The following is a 20,864-nucleotide window of genomic DNA, read 5'->3' on the forward strand; positions in this document are numbered from 1 at the left end:
AGTCATCCCATCAACTCGTCGAGTTCATGCAGTCCATTTCTTGTCCAGACGATTTTAAGCTACTCCAAAGCTCCAAATTGCATATCTAGCCTCCTAGGGCCTAGTTACCACGTAAAGTTGCAAACTTTACGTGCGTAAAGTTGCAAACTTTACGTGCGTAAAGTTGCAAACTTTACGTGCATGCAAGGTCTTAAAGGCCAAAACTAAGCTAAAAAAGAAGTTTTGCATAAGGACTTCGCCATAGCTTGCCAAAGACTAGAACTTTATTACTTCAAGGGGCTAGAGGAGTTCAAATATGAAGTTACAACTTCATATCATACCTAAAACCAGAAATATTTCAATGATACACTAGAAATGGTCCTAATCCCAAGCATGAAGAGATGTAGTTAAAGAAGAGTCAAGGTAACAACTTGTTACCTTCAAAATGATGCTAAGGAGTAGAAAACTAGACATTGACAAGTCAATGTTTTACATTGATACCTCAGGAAGCTTGCAATGTGATGAAGGGTTCTGGATCTCAAGTCTCCCACCAAGGTACGAACTTCACTCTCGTCTAGGTTCTTCAAAGATGGACCAAATCAACACAAATTATAGGGATGAATATATAGGGTGCACCACCCCATTCTAGGTTCTTAAGGATGAATATATAGGGTGCACCACCCCATTTTAGGGTTTATAGAAGTCATGCGTACGCGCAGTGTACACACCCGGTGTTTCGATTCGTCTCAAGCTAGTACGCTAAGCGTACCAAGTGTTATGCCTCGCGTACTACTCCACGGGCTAAAAAATGAAACTTTGCATTAATGAAGGGTAAAAGTGAAACATACCTCTATTAGGGTGTTACAATTTACCCCCACTTGAATTAGACTTCGTCCTCGAAGTCTGCTGTGGAGAACAACTTAGGGTAATGCTTTCGCATCTCAGCCTCCGACTCCCAGGTCCACTTGGAATCCCTCATGTGCTGACATCGCACCTTTACCAACGGTATTTCCTTGTTACGTAATACCTTCGTCTTCCTTTCTAAAGTGGTCACCGGTCTCTCAACATAGTTCAGGCGCTCATCAACATAAATATTATCCCAAGAAATCGCCACATCCTCATCCAATACGCACTTTTGCAGCTATGAAACGTAGAAAGTGCTGTGAATCTAATTGAGCACCTCGGGAAGGTCAAATCTGTAAGCAACCTTGCCAACCCTGGCAACCACTCGAAACAGCCCATTATATCGGGGACCTAATTTTCCCCTCTTTCTGAAGTGTATCACACCTTTCCAAGGAGAGACCTTTAGTAGTATCATGTCGTCGACCTGAAACTCCAACTTGGATCGACGCCGGTCGGCATAGCTCTTTTGCCTACTCTAAGCAGTCTATAATCTCTGTCTAATTTGTTGAATCATTTTCGTGGTTTGAAGGACCAATTTGGTCTGCCTAATAACCCTATGACCAACCTCGCCCCCAACAAACTGGGGTATGACATCTCCGCCTATATAAGAGCTCAAAAGGCGAAGCACCAATGCTGGAGTGATAACTGTTGTTGTAAAAGAACTCCGCAAGAGGTAGATAGGAGTCCCAGCTCCCACCAAAATCGATAACACATGCCTATAACATATCCTCAAGGATCTATATCGTCTGCTCACTTTGGTCGTCGGTCTGCGGATGATAAGCAGTGTTGAAGTGCAATCTCATGTCCATTTTCTCATGGAACTTCTGCCAAAAATGGGAGGTGAACCGAACATCACGGTATGAAACAATGGAGACCAGAACCCCATGGCGAGCAATGATCACGCGAATATACACATCGACCAACTTCTCAACCGAAGAAACTCTCCCGAATCGTCAGAAAGTGGCCACTATTGTCAATCGATCCACAATGACCCAAATAGTATCAAAATCCTTTTTCGTCTTCAACAACTTAGTGATGAAGTCAATCGAAATTTGCTCCCATTTTCATATGGGAACCTCCAGAGGATGCAGTTTTCCATGGGATCTCTGATGCTCAGCCTTGACTATCCTGCTGGTAATGTATCTCTCCACATACTAGGCTATCTCTCTTTTCATACACGGCTACTAATAGCTCAACCACAAATCCATGTACATCTTGGTGGCCCCCAGATGGATAGAAAGTCAAGACTTATGAGCCTCCTCCAACACAATCTAACGGACCCCTCCAAACGAACCCAGACACAACCACCTCTGGTAAACAACCCTCGACTATCCGTAAAAATTTCGCCATCTCACACCGATCCTCGTTTTCCGCCAATTCTCTTCCTGAACACCCTCGACCCGAGCCTCCTTAATCAATCCTAAAAACGGGAAATCCACTGATATCCTCATACACGATACCCCAACTGAAGACCCATTAGACTTGCGACTCAAAGCATCTGTCACCACATTCGCTTTACCAGGATGGTAAAGGATCTCGCAGTCGTAATCCTTGACTACGTCCAGCCACCTGCGCTGCCTCATATTCAGGTTCGGCTGATACATAATGTCTCAGACTCTTGTAATCCGTGTATATAAAATACATAAACATATATATAAAAAATCTTAAAAAATATACAAATATGTAATACATAAAAAAAATAACACATAAAAATAAATGAAAAATATGTAAAATACTTAAAAAATAGATATAAATACGTAATACATAAAAAATAACACATAAAAAATATTTAAAATACTTTAAAATACATATAAATACGTAAAAAAAATATGTTTATACATTTAAAATACGTAAACATATACATATAGACACTTTAATAAATACATAAAAGTCCAATTATTTTGGAAAAATTAACAATTTGGTCCCATTACTAGCTGAATAGGTAAAAAAAAAGGCTAAAATGAATAAATTAGTTGGCTTCTTGGCTTTTCTATTAAAAAAAGTTAAAAAGAGAGAACTTTTCTGCTGAAAAAATAAAATTTAGGACTTTATTAAAAAATTTCCGAAAATATTGGAACTTTTATGGAGATTTCCCTTCATCATATTGATGCTAGTATAGAAGTGGGAGAAGACAAGATGCCAATATATAATGAAGAATGGTGCTTTGAGGAGAGAGTTAAACCTGATCAAGGGGAGCTTATAGTGATATGAAGAGCTCTCCATATGCAAAAGAGGTGGATCCTAATGATGAACAAAGAGAACAAATATTCCATTCAAGGTGCATAATCAAAGGAAGGTACGCAACCTTATTTTTGATAGTGGTAGTTGTACTAATGTTGGATCCACAACTCTTATCAATAAACTCATCATTCCAATCTCATCTCACTTTAATCCATACAAGCTTCAATGTATAATCAGGGATCTAATGTAAAGGTAACCAAACAGACCCTACTCTCATTTTCTACTGACAAGTTTTATCAAAATCAAATTCTTTAAAATAGCTTGGCAATATGATAGACATATTTGGCACGATGGTTGTCAAAACACCTACTCTTGTGTCAAGAATAAGAAAAAGGTAATCCTTGGACCGCTACCATCTACCTCGCTGCAAAAGAACCAAGGTTTGTTACTCTAGTGGAAAAGAATTTATTTATCAGTGAAACACGAATGGAGAGAGCTATTTCCAAAGATAAACCTGTTTAAGTTTTGTTTATTGTTGAAAATAGGTTTCATGATGTTCCTTTTTCCATTGTTGTCCGTCCGCTTTTGGAAGAGTTCAAAGATGTTTTGCCTTCTGATTTACCTCAATAATTACCCGCACTAAGAGGTATTGAGCATCATATCGATCTAATCCCAGGAGCACCGCTTCCTAACAAACCAGCTTACCGATGTGACCCCGAAAAGACTCGAGAACTACAATGCCAAGTCCAAGAACTTATTGATAGTGGCTACGTGCATGAAAGTATGAGTCCTTATTGTGTCTTAACTTTGTTGGTTCCAAAAAAATAGGCCCATGAGCATGTGTATTGATAGTAGAGCCATCAATAACATAACATCACAGACAAATATCTTTATCCTATTGCAAGATTAGATGATATGCTAGACGAACTTCATGGTGCCAATTTCTTCTTGAAAATTAATCTTTAGGACTAGATATCACAAGATCCAAATGCATGAAGTTGATGAAAGGAAAACCGCATTCAAAACAAAAAGTGGGTTGTATGAATGGTTGGTAATGCCATTTGGACTTTCCAATGCTCGTAGTACTTTTATGCGGTTGATGAATGAGGTTCTTAGACATTTTCTTGGTGATTTCGTAGTTTTATACTTTGAGGATACATTTTTATACAACAAAGGTGTTAAAGAGCAACATTTGAAAAGAGTATTTGAAATGTTGAGAAGACAGAAAACTCTATGGAAAGTCGGAGAAGTATGATTTCTTTTCTTCCAAGGTGATCTTTCTCGGTTATGTTGTATCTAAAGATGGATTTTTAGTGGATGAATCAAAGGTGGCAGCAATTAAATCATGGCCAATACCTACGATGTAACGACCCGTTCCCGGTATGTTAATTCATTGGTAATTGTTGTAAGTTTTGCAAGAGGGACTCGGCGAGTCATAGCCTGACTCGCCGAGTAGGGTCGCGACTTCGAGCACGCGTGAGCCGGGAACTCGGCGAGTCCATATCCCTGACTCGGCGAGTCCATCCGTCTGGGAGAAACCCTAAATCCCCGGGTTGCCCACTATTTAAGTCACCTTATAGCCCCCCATTCTCGCCTCCTTCACCCTCTAAAGCTGTGAGAAAACCCTAGTTCATCCTCGAGAGCTTATAAGTGTTTTTGTGCCATTTTGTGAAGGTGTGAAGGAGAAGAAGAAAGGAGCAAGGAGAAGAGTTGTAGTGCAAAGATCCAAGGGTAAATCTGAGTTATTTGAGGTATTTTCGGACTTCCCCTCTTGTTATATGCTTTAAACCTCCATTAGAGCTCTTCTAAGATCTAGTTGATGCTTGTTCCAAGCCTTATGTTTGCATGAATGCCTTAATAAGTCGAGATATCTTTAGATCTGAATGATTGGGTGTTGTAGAGCCTAGATCTACTGCCTTTTTGGAGTTTCTTTGCATATTAACCATAGATCTACCCATTTTGTGCATCTTTTAGCCTTATTTCCCTTATTCATGAGGTTGTACACGTAAAGTTGGAAACTTTACGTGGTAAATCAGCTTATTGGACTCAGATCTATCAATTGTATGTGTTGGATTCAAACAAAATCGAGTAAAAATCAGTTGCATGGCGGCAACTCGGCGAGTTGGGTCGCGAGTTCCCGATTCCTTCATTTTTACCAGTGTCGAGTGGATCCAGTGAGTTAGAGAGTGGACTCAGCGAGCTGAGGGTAGATTCAGTGATGGAGGGACTCGGCGAGTTGTTCATACAACTCGGCGAGTCCAAGGCAATCTTCTTAAGATCAAGAACAACTCGTCGAGTTTGTTCATCCGGCTCGGCGAGTCGGATGAAGATTGTCTGGGTTCTTGGATCAAGAGGGTACTCGTCGAGTCGATGCCACACTCGACGAGTAGCAGCGTGCAGAACTGAGAAGTGAGAGTAGGACTCGGCGAGTTGGGCGGCCCAACTCGGCGAGTCAGCCCAAAAGAGAGTTGACTTTGACCAAGGGTAAAAGAGTCATTTTACCCCAAGCGCAGTGTTAGTATTTGATTGAGTGTGTTTATGGACTTGTAGCCGAGGAGATTTAGGAGCAGCAGCCGTTAGCTTCCCGAGCCACACACTCAGCAGCCAGCTTACGAGGTGAGTTTCCTTCCAGTAGGAACGGGTCTAAGGCCACAAAGCCGGCCCGTTCAGTTAGCAGTAGTTTCCGGATTTAGGTCCGATGCAGCAGCTAGTATGTTTGGTGCCTTCGTGGCTCGAACAGGATTTGTGTGCTATGTTTTATGCGTTAAGTGTTATGTGTTCCGGGCTACGGCCCGATGTAGTATGCCGTATATGTGTTCATGCTAGTTGATGTGTTATGCTATGCCATGTTCAGTCAGTCAGTTCCGGACTTCGGTCCGATGCAGGGGACAAGGTCCCAGTCGGTTCCGGACTTCGATCCGATGCAGTTAGTTCCAGTTAGTTCCAGACTTCGGTCCGATGCAGGGGACAAGGTCCCGGGCTTCGGTCCGATGCAGTTTCCGGGCTTCGGCCCGATGCAGTGGGCGAGGCCCAATATGTGTTTATATGTTATTGTATGGTATGTGGTAGATTGGGGGAGCTCACTAAGCTTCGTGCTTACAGTTCAGTTTTGGTTTCAGGTACTTCCGCAAGCAAAGGGAAGAGCTCGGGGTGATAGCATCGCACACACCACAACTTAGCTTTTATCCTGGGGATGGTTTTAGTTGTTTTGGATTTGATATAGTATGATACAGTTTTCCGCACAATATTTTATTATGATTTGGGATACATCGCGTATGTTTTTATGTTATGATACTCATATTATGGTTTTGAGTATATTGAAAAACGAAATTTTTGGGTCGTATTTTTGGGTCGTTTCATACGAGTCCATTAGAGGTAAGGAGTTTTCATGGCCTTTCTTCTTTTTACAGGAGGTTTGTCAAGAATTTCAACACTATTGTTGCACTCCCAACTACGTCAATCAAACAAGGTTCTTTTGAGTGGACTTTATCTTCGCCTGTTCAGATTTCATCTATTTATTCAAGCTTGAATGGTAAAAAAACGCTAGGTAGCTAATTTTAGTGAGATGAATCTAAGATTTATGGTAGACAAAATTACAAAAATAATCCCTATGGTTTGCCAAAAGTAACAAAGTCAGTCCATTTTAATTTTTTTTTATGCAAATGGCCCTGGTGGTTTGCAAAACTTGTACAGTTGGCCCTTTTTACTAACGTTGTTAGTATTCGGCCGTTAGGGACCAAAGCTTTAGCCAACTAGGTTAATTTGAACCAAAATGAAATAAACAGGACTTCTATGTTCAAATTTTTTTTGGACTAAAAGCGAAACTTTTCTGAAAATATTGGGACTTTTCTGACAATTTCCCTATCTTGAAGATGGTCCATTGGAAGATTTGAGGGAAAATGCTTCCCAACCAGACGAGGTTGATGCAGGGGCATCCATGTCATTTTTAGCTAACACTAGAGCAACACATTTCATGTCTCCAACTCACCTTGGGTTTGAATCAAAATCTTATTTGGGTTTTAGAACAGTTAAAAGGAGAAGTATGATTTTTTGGCATCCTAATAAAGTTGAAGAGTCTTCCTAATCAGCCTCATTATTTTTTTAGAGTTATGTTTTTTTCCAGCCCTATATAACGAGCTTTAAGCTCTTGTAGGAAAACAACTTTTGAATAATAACAAAAACTACAATAGCTTGTAAGGCTGAATTTGAGTGTTCATACATGGAAGGAGTCTATTCTTGTCTGTTGTTAGTGTGGAGTTGTTGTTTTATCACTAATTAACATCAACCTTGGCCAATTTGGTTCATCTTCGTGGTGTTTAAGTACTTTATTCTTCAACTAATCAGGTTGCTTGTTCAACCCCTTTTATTTTATCCTATTTTCACCCACTTATGCATCAAAAATGCAATGGTATATAATGGTAGTTTAAAAAGAAATGAAAGTAGATTGCTATGTTTGGGTAGAATTTGAAAATAGACGAAAATGCAATGGTGTACCTTTAAAAGAAGTAGATTGCTATGTATAGGTAGAATTTGAAAAAGTTGAAAATGCAATGGTATATAATGGTAGGTTCCTTTTTTTTTAAAGAACGAGAATGCTATGTTTGGTAGAATTTGAAAAAAATATGGATATGAAATTGTACACAACGATGGTTTTTAATAAACTGAAGTAGGAGCTATATTTGGGTTTTATTTTTCAAAATAGATGAAAATGCAATGGTAATTCGGGTAGAATTTCAAAAAGATGAAAATGCAATGTTATATAATATTAGTTTTAAAAAATGAAATAGAATGCTATGTTTGGGTTAACTTTGATCAAAATGAAATGCAATACGAGGGTAGTTTTAAAAAAGATCAAAGTTCAATGCTATGTTTGTGTAGATTTAAAAAAAGATGAAAATGCAAATGCAAAGGAATATCAGGATATTTAAAAATATATGAAAATACAAAGGTATGTAATGGTATTTAAAAAAAATAGATGCACAATGCTATGTTTGGGAATAGTTTGAAAAAATATTAAATTGAAAAGGTATATCAATGTAGTTTTAAAAAAAATGAGTAGAAAGCTATATTTGGGTAGATTTTGAAAAGGTGATAGTAGAGTGTTATGCTTGATAAGAAATTGAAAACATATGAAAATACAGTGGTATATAAGGGTAGTTCCAAAACAAATGAAAATAGAATGCTATGTTTGACTAAAGTTTGAAAAGATATGAATATATAATTGTGTAACAAGGTAGTTTTAATAAAAAAACAGTTACATGCTATGTTTGGGTAGGATTGTGAAAAAATATGAAAAATGCAATTGAGTAAAAAGCCATTTTTAATAAAAGAAATTAGAATGTTGTGTTTGTGTAGATTTTTAAAATATATACAAGTGCAATGGTGTATCTTTAGTTTTTTTTTTAAATGAAAGTAAAAGGCTATGTTTGGGTAGATTTTGAAAAAAAAATGTAAATGCAATGGTGTATCTTTAGTTCTAAAAAATATGAAAATACAATGCCATGTTTGAGTAGATTTTGAAAAAGATGAAAAAACAATTGTGTAACAAGCTAGTTTAAAGCAAAGGAGATTTTGAAAAAAGATGCAAATGCAATGGTGCATCTTTAGTTCTAAAAAAATGAAAGAAGAATGTTATGTTTAGGTAGATTTTGAAACATATGAAAATGCAATTGTGTAACAGGCTAGTTTTAATAGAAAAAATGTAGAATGTTATGTTTGTGTGGATTGTAATAAAAAGAACGTAAAATGTTATGTTTGTGTGGATTGTAATAAAAATATGAAAATACAAAGTAGAATATGAAAATTCGATGATATATCAATGTAGTTTGAAAAAAATGTAAGTAGAATATTTTGTTTGAGAAGATTTGAAAAAAAAAATGAAAATGTAATAGTATATAATGGTACTTTTAACAAAATGACAATAGAGTTTTATGTTTGGGTAGAAATTAAAAAACAAATGAAAATGTAATGGTATATAGAGGGAAGTTTTAAAAAAGTGAAAGTAGATTGTTATGTTTGGTAGAAATTGAAAACGCAATGGTATAAAAAGGTAGTTTTTCAAAAACTGAAAGTAGAATACTATGTTCAGGTATATGTTGAAAAAAAGAGAAAATGCAACTATGTATCAAGGTATGTTTTAAAAAAATGAAAAGTATAATGAGATGAAAATGCAATGGTATATCATGGTAGTGTTAACTAAAAGTTTAATGTTATATTCGGGTAGATTTTGAAAAAAAAAATTGAAAAGACAAGGCAATATTAAGGTTTATTTTAAAAAAATTAAAAACAGAATGTTATGCTTTTATAGAATTAGAAAAAAGATGAAAACGAAATGCGATGGTATAGAAGGGTAGTTTTAGAAAGAATGAAAGTAGAATGTAACATTTGGGTGAATTTTGAAAAGAGATGAAAATGCAACAGTGTATCTTTAGTTTTAAAAAAAAAAGATAGCAAAATGCTAAGTTTGCGTAGACTTTGAAAAAAAATAAGAAAAGGAAATTGTAACAAGCTAGTTTTAATAAAAATGAGAGAAGAATGCTATGTTTACGTAGATTTTGAAAAAAGATGAAAATGCAATTTCATAACAAGATAGTAAAAAGAAACTAGAATGCTATGTTTGGGAATATTTTGAAAAAAAGATGAAAATGCAATTGCGATGCAATTTTTGGGTAGATTTTCAAAAAATATGAAAATACTATGGTATATCTTTAGGTTTTTTTTTTTAAGAAAGTAAAATGTTATGTTTGGGTTTATTTTGAAAAAAATACAAAATTGCAATTGTGTAACAAGCTACGTTTAATTAAAAGAAATTAAAATGTTATGTTATGATAGATTTTGAAAAAAGATGAAATGCAATAGTGTATCAAACTAGTTTTAATAAAAAGAAAGTAGAATGCTATTTTTGGGTAGATTTTGATAAAAGAGAAAAAAGAAAGTATTTAACAAGATAGTTTTAACAAAAATAAATTAGAATGCTATGCTTGGGTTGACTTTGAATAAAGATGAAAATGCAATTGTTTTTTTTAGCTTAAAATAATGAAAGAAGAATGTTATTTTTGGGAAGACTTTGAATAAAGATGAAAATATAATTATGTAACAAGCTAGTTTAAATAAAAAGAAAGAAAAATGCTATGTTTAGGTAGATTTTGAAAAAAAAAAAAAATGAAAACACAATTATGTAACAACCTAGTATTAATAAAAAGAAGTAGAATGTTATGTTGGGGTAGGTTTTGAAAAAAAAAAAAAGATGAAAATGCAATTGTGTATCATAAGTTTAAAGAAATGAAAGAAGAATGTTATTTATGGATAGATTTTGAAAAAGGATGAAAATACTATTATGTAACAAGCTAGTTTTAATAAAAATAGAGAAAAATGATGAAAATGCAATGTTGTAACCATAATTTTAAAAAATGAAAGTAGAATGCTATTTTTGGATAGACTTTGAAAAAACATGAAAATTCAATTGTGTAACAAGTTAGTTTTAATAACAAGAAAGAAAAATGGTATGTTTGTGTGGATGTTAATAAAAATACGAAAATGCAAAGGTAATTTCAGGGTAATTTTGTAAAATACAAAGTACAATTCTATGTTTGGGTGGGATTTGAAAAAATGAAAGAAAATGCAATGGTATATCAATGTAGTTTTGAAAAAGAAAATGAAATTAGAATATTTTGTTTGAGAAGATTTGAATAAAAGATGAAAATGTAATAGTATATAATTGTACTTTGAAAAAAATGATAGTAGAGTGTTCTGTTAGGGTAGAAAATGAAAAACAAATGAAAATATATTGGTATAAAAGGGTAGTTTTACAAAAGGTGATATTAAAATAATATGTTCTGGTATGTGTACAAAAAAGGAGAAAATACAACTATGTAGAAATTGAAAAACAAATGAAAATATGTTAAGGTAGTTTTAGAGGAAAAAATGATAGTAGAATGTTATTTTTGGGTAGATTTTAAGGGTATGTTTTAGAAAATGAAAATAAAATGCGATGTTTAGGTATCTTTTTCAAAATAGATGAAAATGCAACGGTAAATCAAGGTAGTGCTAAAAAACATGAAAGTTTAATGTTTTATTCTTGTAGATTTGAAAAAAAAAAAAAAAAAAAAAAAAAAAAAAAAAAAAAACCTTGAAAATACAAGGCAATATTAGGGCCTTTAAAAAAAATAAAAACATAATGTTATGGTTATGTAGAATTTGAAAAAAGATGAAAATGCAATTGTGTTGTAACAAGCTAATTTTAATAAAAACAAAGAAAAATGTTATATTTAAATAGATTTTGAAAAAGTTCAAAACAGTTATCTAACAAGCTAGTTTTAATAAAAAGAAGTACAACGCTTTGTTTGGGTAGATTTAAAAAAAAAATACAAAAATGCAATTGTGTACCAAGCTATTTTTAATAAAAAGAAAATAGAATGCTAATTTTGTGTAGATTTGGAAAAAGGATGAAAATGTAATGACGTATCTTTAGTTTAAAAAAAACGAAAGTAGAATCGTATGTTTGGATAGATTTTGAAAAAAGATGAAAATACAATAGTGTAACAAGCTACTTTTAATAAAAAGAAAATAGGATGCTTTGTTTTGGTAGATTTTGAAAAAAGAGTAAATCGCAATGTTGTATCTTTAAAGTTAAAAAAAATGAAAGTAGAACGTTATTTTTGGGTAGACTTTGAAAAAAATGATAATGCAATTGTGTAAGATGCTAGTTTAAATAAAAAGAAAGAAAATGCTACCTATGTAGATTTTGAAAAAAAAAAAGATGAAAATTCAACTATCTAACAAGCTAGTTTTAATAAAAATTAGAATGCTATGTTTTGGTAGTTTTTTTAATAAAAGATGAAAATGCAATTTTGTAAAAAACTATTTTTAATAAAAAGAAAATTTAATGCAATGTTTGGGTAGATTTTGAAAAAAAAATAAAATAAAATAAAATTGAAATAGTAACAAGCTAGTTTTAAGAAAAAGAAAGTAGATTGCTATGTTTTGGTAGATTTGTTAAAAAGAAGAAAAAGCAGTTGTGGAACAAGCTAGTTTAAATAATAAGAAAGAAAAAGTTATGTTTATGTAGATTTAAAAAAAAATGAAAATTCAATTATGTGAAGCAAGTTTTCAAAAAAAAAAGTCGATCCTATGTTTGGGTACATTTTGAATAAAAGATGAAAATACGATTGTGTAGAAAGCTAGTTTTAATAAAAAGAAAATAGAATGCAACGTTTGAGTAGATTTTGAAATATATATATATATATATATATATATATATATATATATATATATATATGAAAATGCAAGCTAGTTTTTGGATAGATTTAGAAAATGGATGAAAATGCAAATATTTAACAAGCTAGTTTTAATCAAAAGAAAGTAGAATGCTATGTTTCAATAGATTTTGAAAAATGATGAAAGTGCAATTGTGTAGCAAGCTAGTTTTGATAAAAAGAAAGAAAAATTGCTATGTTTGTGTGAAAGTAGAATGCTATGTTTAAAAAAGAAATGAAAAAATATGAAAATGCAATGGTATAAAAGGGCAGTTTTTCAAAAACTAAAGTTAGAATACTATGATCTCGTATATGAAGAAAAAAGGAGAATACTATCTTTGGGTAAATTTTAAAAAAAGATGACAATGAAATAATATATAAGGGTATGTTTAAAAAAATGAAAGTAAAATGCAATGTTTAGGTATATTTCTTTTAAAAAAAGATGAAAATGCAATGGTAAATCAAGGTAGGGCAAAAAGCATGAAAGTTTGATGGTATATTCGGGTAGAATTAAAAAAAAAAAAAAAAAAAAAAAAACTTGAAAATACAAGGCAATATCAATGGTTGTTTTCAAAAAAAAAAAAACATAATCTTATGTTTAGAAAGAATGATTTGGGTAAATTTTGAAAAAGATGAAAATGTAATTGTGTAACAAGCGAGTTTTAGTAAAAATAAAAGTAGAAAGCTATGTATACCTAGAAAAAGATGAAAATGCAATGGTGCATCTATAGTTTAAAAAAATGAAAGTGAACTGTTATTATGTTCATGCAGATTTTTAAAAAAGATGAAAATGCAATTGTGTAACAAACTAAATTAGCAAAAAAAAAAAGTAGAATGTTATGTTTTCATGGTATTTGAAAATATATGAAAATACAATGGTACATCTTTAGTCTAAAGAAAATGAAGGTAAAATGCTATGTTTAGGTAGATTTTGAAAAAAAAAAAAAAAAAAAAAAAAAAAAAAAAAAAAAAAAACACGATTATGTAACAAGCTAGTTTCAATAAAAAGAAATAGATTGCTATGATAGGGTAGATTTTGAAAAAAAGATGAAAATGCAATTTTTTTAAAAAAAGTTTAGAAAAAATAGATTGTAAAGTTTGGGTACATTTTGAAAAAAAGATGAAAATGCATTTGTGTAACTTAAGTTTTAAAAAAATGAAAGAAGTATGCTGTTAGATTTTGAAAAAAGATGAAAATGCAATTGAGTAACAAGCTAGTTTTAATAAAAAGAAAATAGAATGCTATGTTTGGGTATATTTTGAAAATAAGATGAAAATACAATTGTGTAAAAAGTTAGTTAAAAAAAAAGTAGATTGCAATGTATGGGTTGATTTTGAAAAAAAAAGTATGAAAATACAAAGGTAATTCAGGGTAACTTTTAAATATACAAAATACAATTCTACGTTTTGGTATGATTTGGAAAAAATATGAAAATTCGATGATACATCAATATAATTTTGGAAAATGAAATAAGAATATTTTGATTGATAAGATTTGAAAAAAAAAAAAAAAGATTAAAATGTAATAGTATATAATGGTACTTTTAAAAAAAATGATAGTAGAGTGTTAAGTTTGGGTAGATGTTGAAAAACAAATGAAAATGTATTGGTATGTAAGCATAGTTTAAAAAAAATGAAAGTAGATTGTTACGTTTGGGTAGAAATTGAAAATACATATGTAAAATGAATGGTATTAAAGGGTAGTTTTAAAAAAAATGAAAGTACAATGCTATGTTTAAATATGTTTTGAAAAAATATGAAAATGCAATGGTATAAAAAGGTAGTATTTCAAAAACTCAAAGTAGAATACTATGTTCAGATATATGTTGTAACAAAGAGAAAATGCAAACTACGTATCAAGGTATGTTTAAAAATAATGAAAATGTATTGGTATATCAAAGCAGTGTTAAAAAACATGAAAGTTCAATGCTATATTCTGGTAGATTTAACGGAAAAAAAAACCCTTAAAATACAAGGCAAATATCAAGGTTTATTTATAAATAGTAAATACAGAATGTTATGTTTTGATAGAATTTGAAAAAAGATGAATTTTGAAAAAACAAAATGGTATAAAAGGGTAGTTTTACAAAGAATGAAATTAGAATGTAATGTTGGCGTAAATTTAGAAAAAGTTGAAAACGCAATTTTGTATCTTAAGTTCAAAAAAACAAACAAAAAATAATTGTTATTTTTGGATAAATTTTGAAAAAGGATGAAAATGCTACTAAATATGAAGCTTGTTTTAATAAAAAAAGAGAAAAATGCTAGGTTTAGATAGAAAACTAATTTTATTAAAAAGAAAATAGAATGCTATTTTTGTGTAGATTTTGAAAAAGGATGAAAATGTAATGGCGTATCTTTAGTTAAAAAAAAAACGAAAGTAGAATCATATGTTTGGATAGATTTTGAAAAAAAGATGAAAATGCAATAGTGTAAAAAGCTAGTTTTAATAAAAAAAAAAGTAGAATGCTCTGTTTTGGTAGATTTTGAAAAAAAGAGTAAACCGCAATGTTGTATCTTTAAATTTAAAAAAAATGAAAGTAGAACACTATTTTGGGGTAGACTTTGAAAAAATATGAAAATGCAATTGTGTAATATGCTAGTTTAAATAAATAATAAAAATGCTATGTTATGGTAGATTTTGAAAAAACAAAAAGATGAGAATTCAGTAACTATCTAACAAGCTAGTTTTAATAAAAATTAGAATGCTATGTTTGGGTAGTTTTTGAATAAAAGATGGAAATACAATTTTGTAAAAAACTATTTTTAATAAAAAGAAAATTTAATGCAATGTTTGGGTAGATTTTGAAAAAAAAAAAAAGATGAAAATGAAATAGTAACAGCCTGGTTTTAAGAAAAAGAAAGTAGATTGCTATGTTTTGGTAGATTTGTTAAAAAGAAGAAAAAATGAAAAAAAGAAAAAACAATTGTGGAACAAGCTAGTTTAAATAAAAAGAAAGAAAAAGCTATGTTTATGTGGATTTTTTTTAAAAAAAATGAAAATTCAATTATGTGATAAGCAAGTTTTCATAAAAAGTAGAATGCTATGCTTGGGTACATTTGAATAAAAGATGAAAATGCAATTGTATAGAAAGCTAATTTTAATAAAAAGAAAATAGAATGCAATGTTTGAGTAGATTTTGAATATATATATATATATATATATATATATATATATATATATATATATATATATGAAAATTCAAGCTAGTTTTTGGGTAGATTTAGAAAATGAATGAAAATGCAAATATTTAACAAGCTAGTTTTAATAAAAAGAAAATAGAATGCTATTTTTATGTAGATTTTGAGAAAAAAATGCAATTATGTTACAAGCTAGTTTTAATAAATAGAAGTAGAATGCTATGTTTCAATAGATTTTGAAAAAAAATGATGAAAATGCAATGTTGTATCTTTAGTTTTAAAAAATTGAAGTAGAATGCTATTTTTGGATAGACTTTGAAAAATGATGAAAGTGCAATTATGTAACAAACTAGTTTTGATAAAAAGAAAGAAAAACGGTATGTTTGTGTGGATTTTAATAAAAAGATGAAAATGCAAAGGTAATTCAGTGTAATTATGAAAACTACAAACTACAATTCGATGTTTGATTTTAAAAATATGAAAATGCAATGGTATATCGATGTAGTTTTGAAAAGAAAAATGAAAGTAGAATAATGGTACTTTTAAAAAAATGATAATAATAGAGTGTATTGGTATATAAGGGTGTTTTTAAAATAAATGAAAGTAGATTGTCATGTTTGGGTAGAAATTGAATATACGGATGAAAAAGGCAATGGTATTAAAGTGTATTTTTTTTAAAAAATGAAAGTAGAATGCTATGTTTAAAAAAGAAATGAAAAAATGTGAAAATACAATGGTATAAAAGAGCAGTTTTTCAAAAACTAAAGTTAGAATGCTATGTTTTGGTATATGTAGAAAAAAGGAGAATGTTATGTTTCAGTAAATTTTAAAAGATGATAACGAAATGATATATAAGGGTATGTTTAAAAAAAATGAAAGTAAAATATGATGTTTAGGTATTTTTTTTCAATAAATATGAAAATGCAATGGTAAATCAAGGTAGTGCTAAAAAACATGAAAGTTTGATGGTATATTTGGTAGATTTTGAAAAAAAAATAAATAAATAATAAACTTGAAAATTCACGGCAATATCAGGGGGTTGTTTTCAAAAAAAAAAAAAAAAAACATAATCTTATGTTTAGAACGAATGAAAGTAGAATGTAATGTTCGAGTAAATTTCGAAAAAATGAAAATGCAATTGTGTAACAAGCGAGTTTTAGTAAAAATAAAAGTAGAAAGCTATGTATACCTAGATTTTGGAAAAAGATGAAAATGCAATGGTGCATCTTTAGTTTTAAAAAAATGAAAGTGGAATGTTATGTTTACGCATATTTTAAAAAAATGAAAATGCAATGGTATATAAGGGTGGTTTTAATAAAATGAAAGTTGAATGCTATTTGTGCGTAGACTTTTGAAAAATAATGAAAATGCAATTGTGTTTGGATTTTAATAAAACGATGAAAATGCAATGGTAACTCATGGTAATTTTTAAAAATAACAGTACAATTCTATGTTTGGGTATAATTTGAAAAAATATGAAAATGCAATGGTATATCAATGTAGTTTTGAAAAAACTGAAAGTAGAATATTTTGTTCGAGTAGAATTGGAAATAAGATGAAAATACAATGTTATGTAATGGTAGTTTAAAAAAAAAGTATAATATAGTGTTATGTTTGGGTTGAAAAACAAATGAAAATGTATTGGTAACGATGGGTAGTTTTTCAAAAAGTGATAGGAGAATGCTATGTTCAGATAGATGTTGCAAAAAGGTGAAAATGCATCTATGTGTCAAGGTAGTTTTAGAAAAATGACAGCAGAATGCTATGTTAGGGTAGTTTTTTTTTTAAAAAAATGAAAATGCAATGGTATATAAGGGTAGTTTTAAAAAAAATGAAATTAAAACGCTATGTTTGTGTATATTTTTCAAAAAGAGATGAAAATGCAATGGTATATCAGGGTGGTGTTAAAAAACAAAAAAGTTTAATGCTATATTTGGGTAGATTTTGAGGAAAAAAAAACCCTTGAAACTGCAATGCAATATCAGGGCTAGTTTTTTAAAAATTAGAAATGGAATGTTTTGTTTTAATAGAACTTGACAAAAGATGAAAATAAAATGTAATGGTATATAAAGGTAGTTTTAGAAAAAATAAAATTAGAATGTGATGTTTGGGTAAATTTTGAAAATAGATGAAAATGCAGTTATGAATAAAGATGAAAGTAGAATGTTACGTTTTGGTAAATTTTGAAAAAAGATTAAAATTTAATAATGAGTAAAGATAGTTTTAAAAAAAAAACTAAAGTAGAATGATATATTTTAGTTTATTTTTTATAAGAGACGAAAATAAAATAAAATATCACAATTGTTTGAAAATACAAAAAGTTCAAGTCAGGTACATTTTAAAAAAAAAACATGAATATGCAATGCTATAAAAGGTTAGTTTAAAAAAAAAAAAAAAAACATGAAAATGCAAGGCTATAAAAGGTTAATTTAAAAATGATGAAAATAGGAAGCTATGTTTGGGTAGACGTTGAAATATATAAAAATGAAATGCTATGTTTGTGTAGATTTAAAAAAAATGAGAAGGCATAGGTATATAATGGTAATTTTTTTAAAAATAAAGTAAAATGTTCTGTTTGGGTATGATATGAAAAAAAAAAATGCAATGATATCAATGTAGTTTTGAAAAAGATGAGAGTAGAATATTTGGTTTGAGTAGATTTGGAAAAAAGATGAAAATGCAATGATATATCTTTAGTTCTTTTTAAATGCAATGATATAATGGATGTTAAAGAAAAGATAATAGAATGCTATGTTTGGGTAGAGTTTGACAAAAAAGATGAAAATGCAATGCTATTTAAGGTAGATTTTAACAAAATGAAAAAAGAATGCTATGTTTGGACAGAATTTGAAAAAAGATTGAAATGCATTGGTGTAGTAAAAGAGTAGTTTTCCAAAATTTTAAAGCAGAATGCTATGTTTGGGTAGATATTGAAAAAAAAATGAAAATGCAACTGTGTATCAAGGTAGTTTAAAAAAATAAATAAATAAACAACATTTTTTGCTATGTTTTGCTAGAATTTTTAAAAAGAGGGAAATACAATGGTACATAAGGGTGGTTTTTAAAAAAAATGAAAATAGAATGTCATGTTTGGGTGAAAATTGAAAAAAGATGATATTGCAATTATGTATCAAGGTAGATTCTTTTAAATAAAAAAATAAAAAAAAAAAAAAACATGAATGTTCAATGCTAAATTCGGTCAGATTTTGAAAAAAAAATGCAATTCTATATCATGGGTAGTTTTTTAAAAACTAAAAATAGAATGTTATGTTTTGGTAGAATTTGAAAAAACATAGAATTACAATATACCAACTTATGAGACATGATATTAATACCCTATCAGACATATTGCATGTATATGAAGTAATGAGCAGAGTAAAGTTTTTGATTTTGTACCTTATCAGAGGTGAGTAAAGTGACTTGGTTGGCTTTTCAGATTTTCTTAATTCTTTTTCTGGGCAGCATTGTTAGCTTCTTCTTCCAGTTGTTTCTGCATTCGGGTTCAAAAGAATGCCATTTTAGAAAACCTTTTTTGCTGATTAGATTTATCTCTTGCTCAAAAAGTTCTGATCAGAAGCAAATCAAGAATGAAGAAATGTGACACCAAATTAGGAGAGGGGAGAGAGACAAACCTGTTGAATCAGAAGAACAGGTTTGTTCAACCTCATATCTGCTTCTTCTTGATTATGACCAAAACCCTTGACTGCTCCAGTTATCCTATCAGATAGCCAGAAAAAAAGGATGTGTTACATGATATTAGTTGATACTCCTTTCACAAATTTATCATATTAAGCAGCCAAGATTCATAATCATTTTACAAATATTGAATCGATCCATGTGTTGATAAATGTGGCATAGTATGTGAGCCTAACAATAGCCTGTGATAGCAATCAATACATGTCTTACACTCATAAACAACCCCTTAATACAAATAACAAAACACAACCATACATAGTAAATACTAAAATACAGGAGAAGATTGTTGACAAAAACATCAGGGTCTGATAAAACTAGTGTTTTATCCATACATTAACTTTATTTTTAAAGAAAAAAAATAACCACATCAACAAATCTAAGTTCTAATGCATCTGCAGCAGTAAGTTAAACTGAAAAAATCAGGGTTTACAGAAAAACCCGCCAACGAAAAGATGAAGAAGAAGGCAGGGTAATACTAGAAACCCCAACCAGAAGCAAGAGAATCAAAACAAATTAAAATAGCAATTGACCTTCGATTTTTTATTATTCAAACATCAATTTCAGTTTTACGAGGAAATTACAATATCTTAATCGCAGAGAACCCTAGAGAAAACTTACAACGATCTTGATAATTTCTTGGACTAGAGAGTTGAATGAGAGTCTCCTGCGAAGGTTGGAGGCGTTTAAGTCTCCGGCAGCCGGCAGCTGAGTTGCATAGATCGCTATGGATCTAGGGGGGGTGTTTGGGTTTGTTCATAGAGGAATGACAAACGAACGTATATATATTGCGCGACTACGAAGCAATCCTTTCCAATTCAAGGGTTTCTTAGATCTCCGGCGAGGGAAAGTGGTGCTTCGGGGTCTGTTGGGAGCGGGATACCTGAAGCGTATATATTGCGGGAATATTAAGCGAGCCCTTTCGACTTCTAACGGTTAATTTTTACAAAGACTTTCCAAAATTATGTTTTTCTAAAATTACTGGTTATAATAAAAAAATAATAATAACTGAACTTATTAATATGCGTATTTCTTGTTTTGTATCAAAGTGCCTATATATCTATGGTTTTGGACATTATAATGTTCAAATGAATGAATTTGACATATGATCTAAACTTTTTTTCTTAGACCAGTAGAAATGTTACTAAAGGACAATTATGTATTAAAACCAGCACATTAAAAACTTTACAGGAGACACTTGTGTATTAAAACGTTAATTGCACACAAATGTGGATCCATAATTAACTTATTGGTTACCTTTGTAATTAACTTGTTTGATATATTATTTAGATAATTATTAATAGGTTAATTACATAAAAAATCTTATATATTAGGCTTTTTCCAAATTAAATTTCAACTTATATTTTTTTTTTTTAAACTCTTAGTTTTTTTTTCCAAAAAGGCTCATATTTTGCAAATTTTTTTGTTTCGACTCATAATTCCTTTGTTTTGCGTGTAGTTTTTTATAATGTTATTGATAATTTTCAATATTAAAAATTGATGGACATATTAGATTTTTTAAACAAAGATAAAAGATATCATGTTCGATTTTTGTTGGCAAAATTAATATCAAAAATTATTTACATGATACTCAGATATTGTAGCATGTAAAGAACAACGGTCTAAATTGTTTCGGTGTCTTATCTTACACCGTTTGGAGTTAAAAGTTGTCTTTCTATTTGATACTTAACATAAGCAAATATCTCAAGCTAG

At 30.4% G+C, this 20,864-nt stretch overlaps 1 long non-coding RNA gene across 4 annotated transcripts in view; it reads right to left on the minus strand.

Annotated features, from left to right (window-relative positions):
• Nucleotides 1-20,039, minus strand: part of LOC145048528 (uncharacterized) — a 29,603-nt gene extending 9,564 nt beyond the window's left edge. For all 4 annotated transcript variants that reach the window (XR_013682897.1, XR_013682898.1, XR_013682895.1 and 1 more), the window contains exons 1-3: nt 19,773-20,039; nt 19,091-19,175; nt 18,855-18,948 (exon numbers count right to left, since the gene is read on the minus strand). This is a non-coding gene — a long non-coding RNA (uncharacterized LOC145048528). The remainder of the gene's footprint in view (nt 1-18,854; nt 18,949-19,090; nt 19,176-19,772) is intronic.
• Between the last annotated feature and the right edge of the window lie 825 nt (nt 20,040-20,864).

The sequence above is a fragment of the Lactuca saligna genome, chromosome 5 (assembly GCF_052625555.1).
Source record: "Lactuca saligna cultivar CGN05327 chromosome 5, ASM5262555v1, whole genome shotgun sequence".
Classification (NCBI taxonomy): domain Eukaryota; kingdom Viridiplantae; phylum Streptophyta; class Magnoliopsida; order Asterales; family Asteraceae; genus Lactuca; species Lactuca saligna.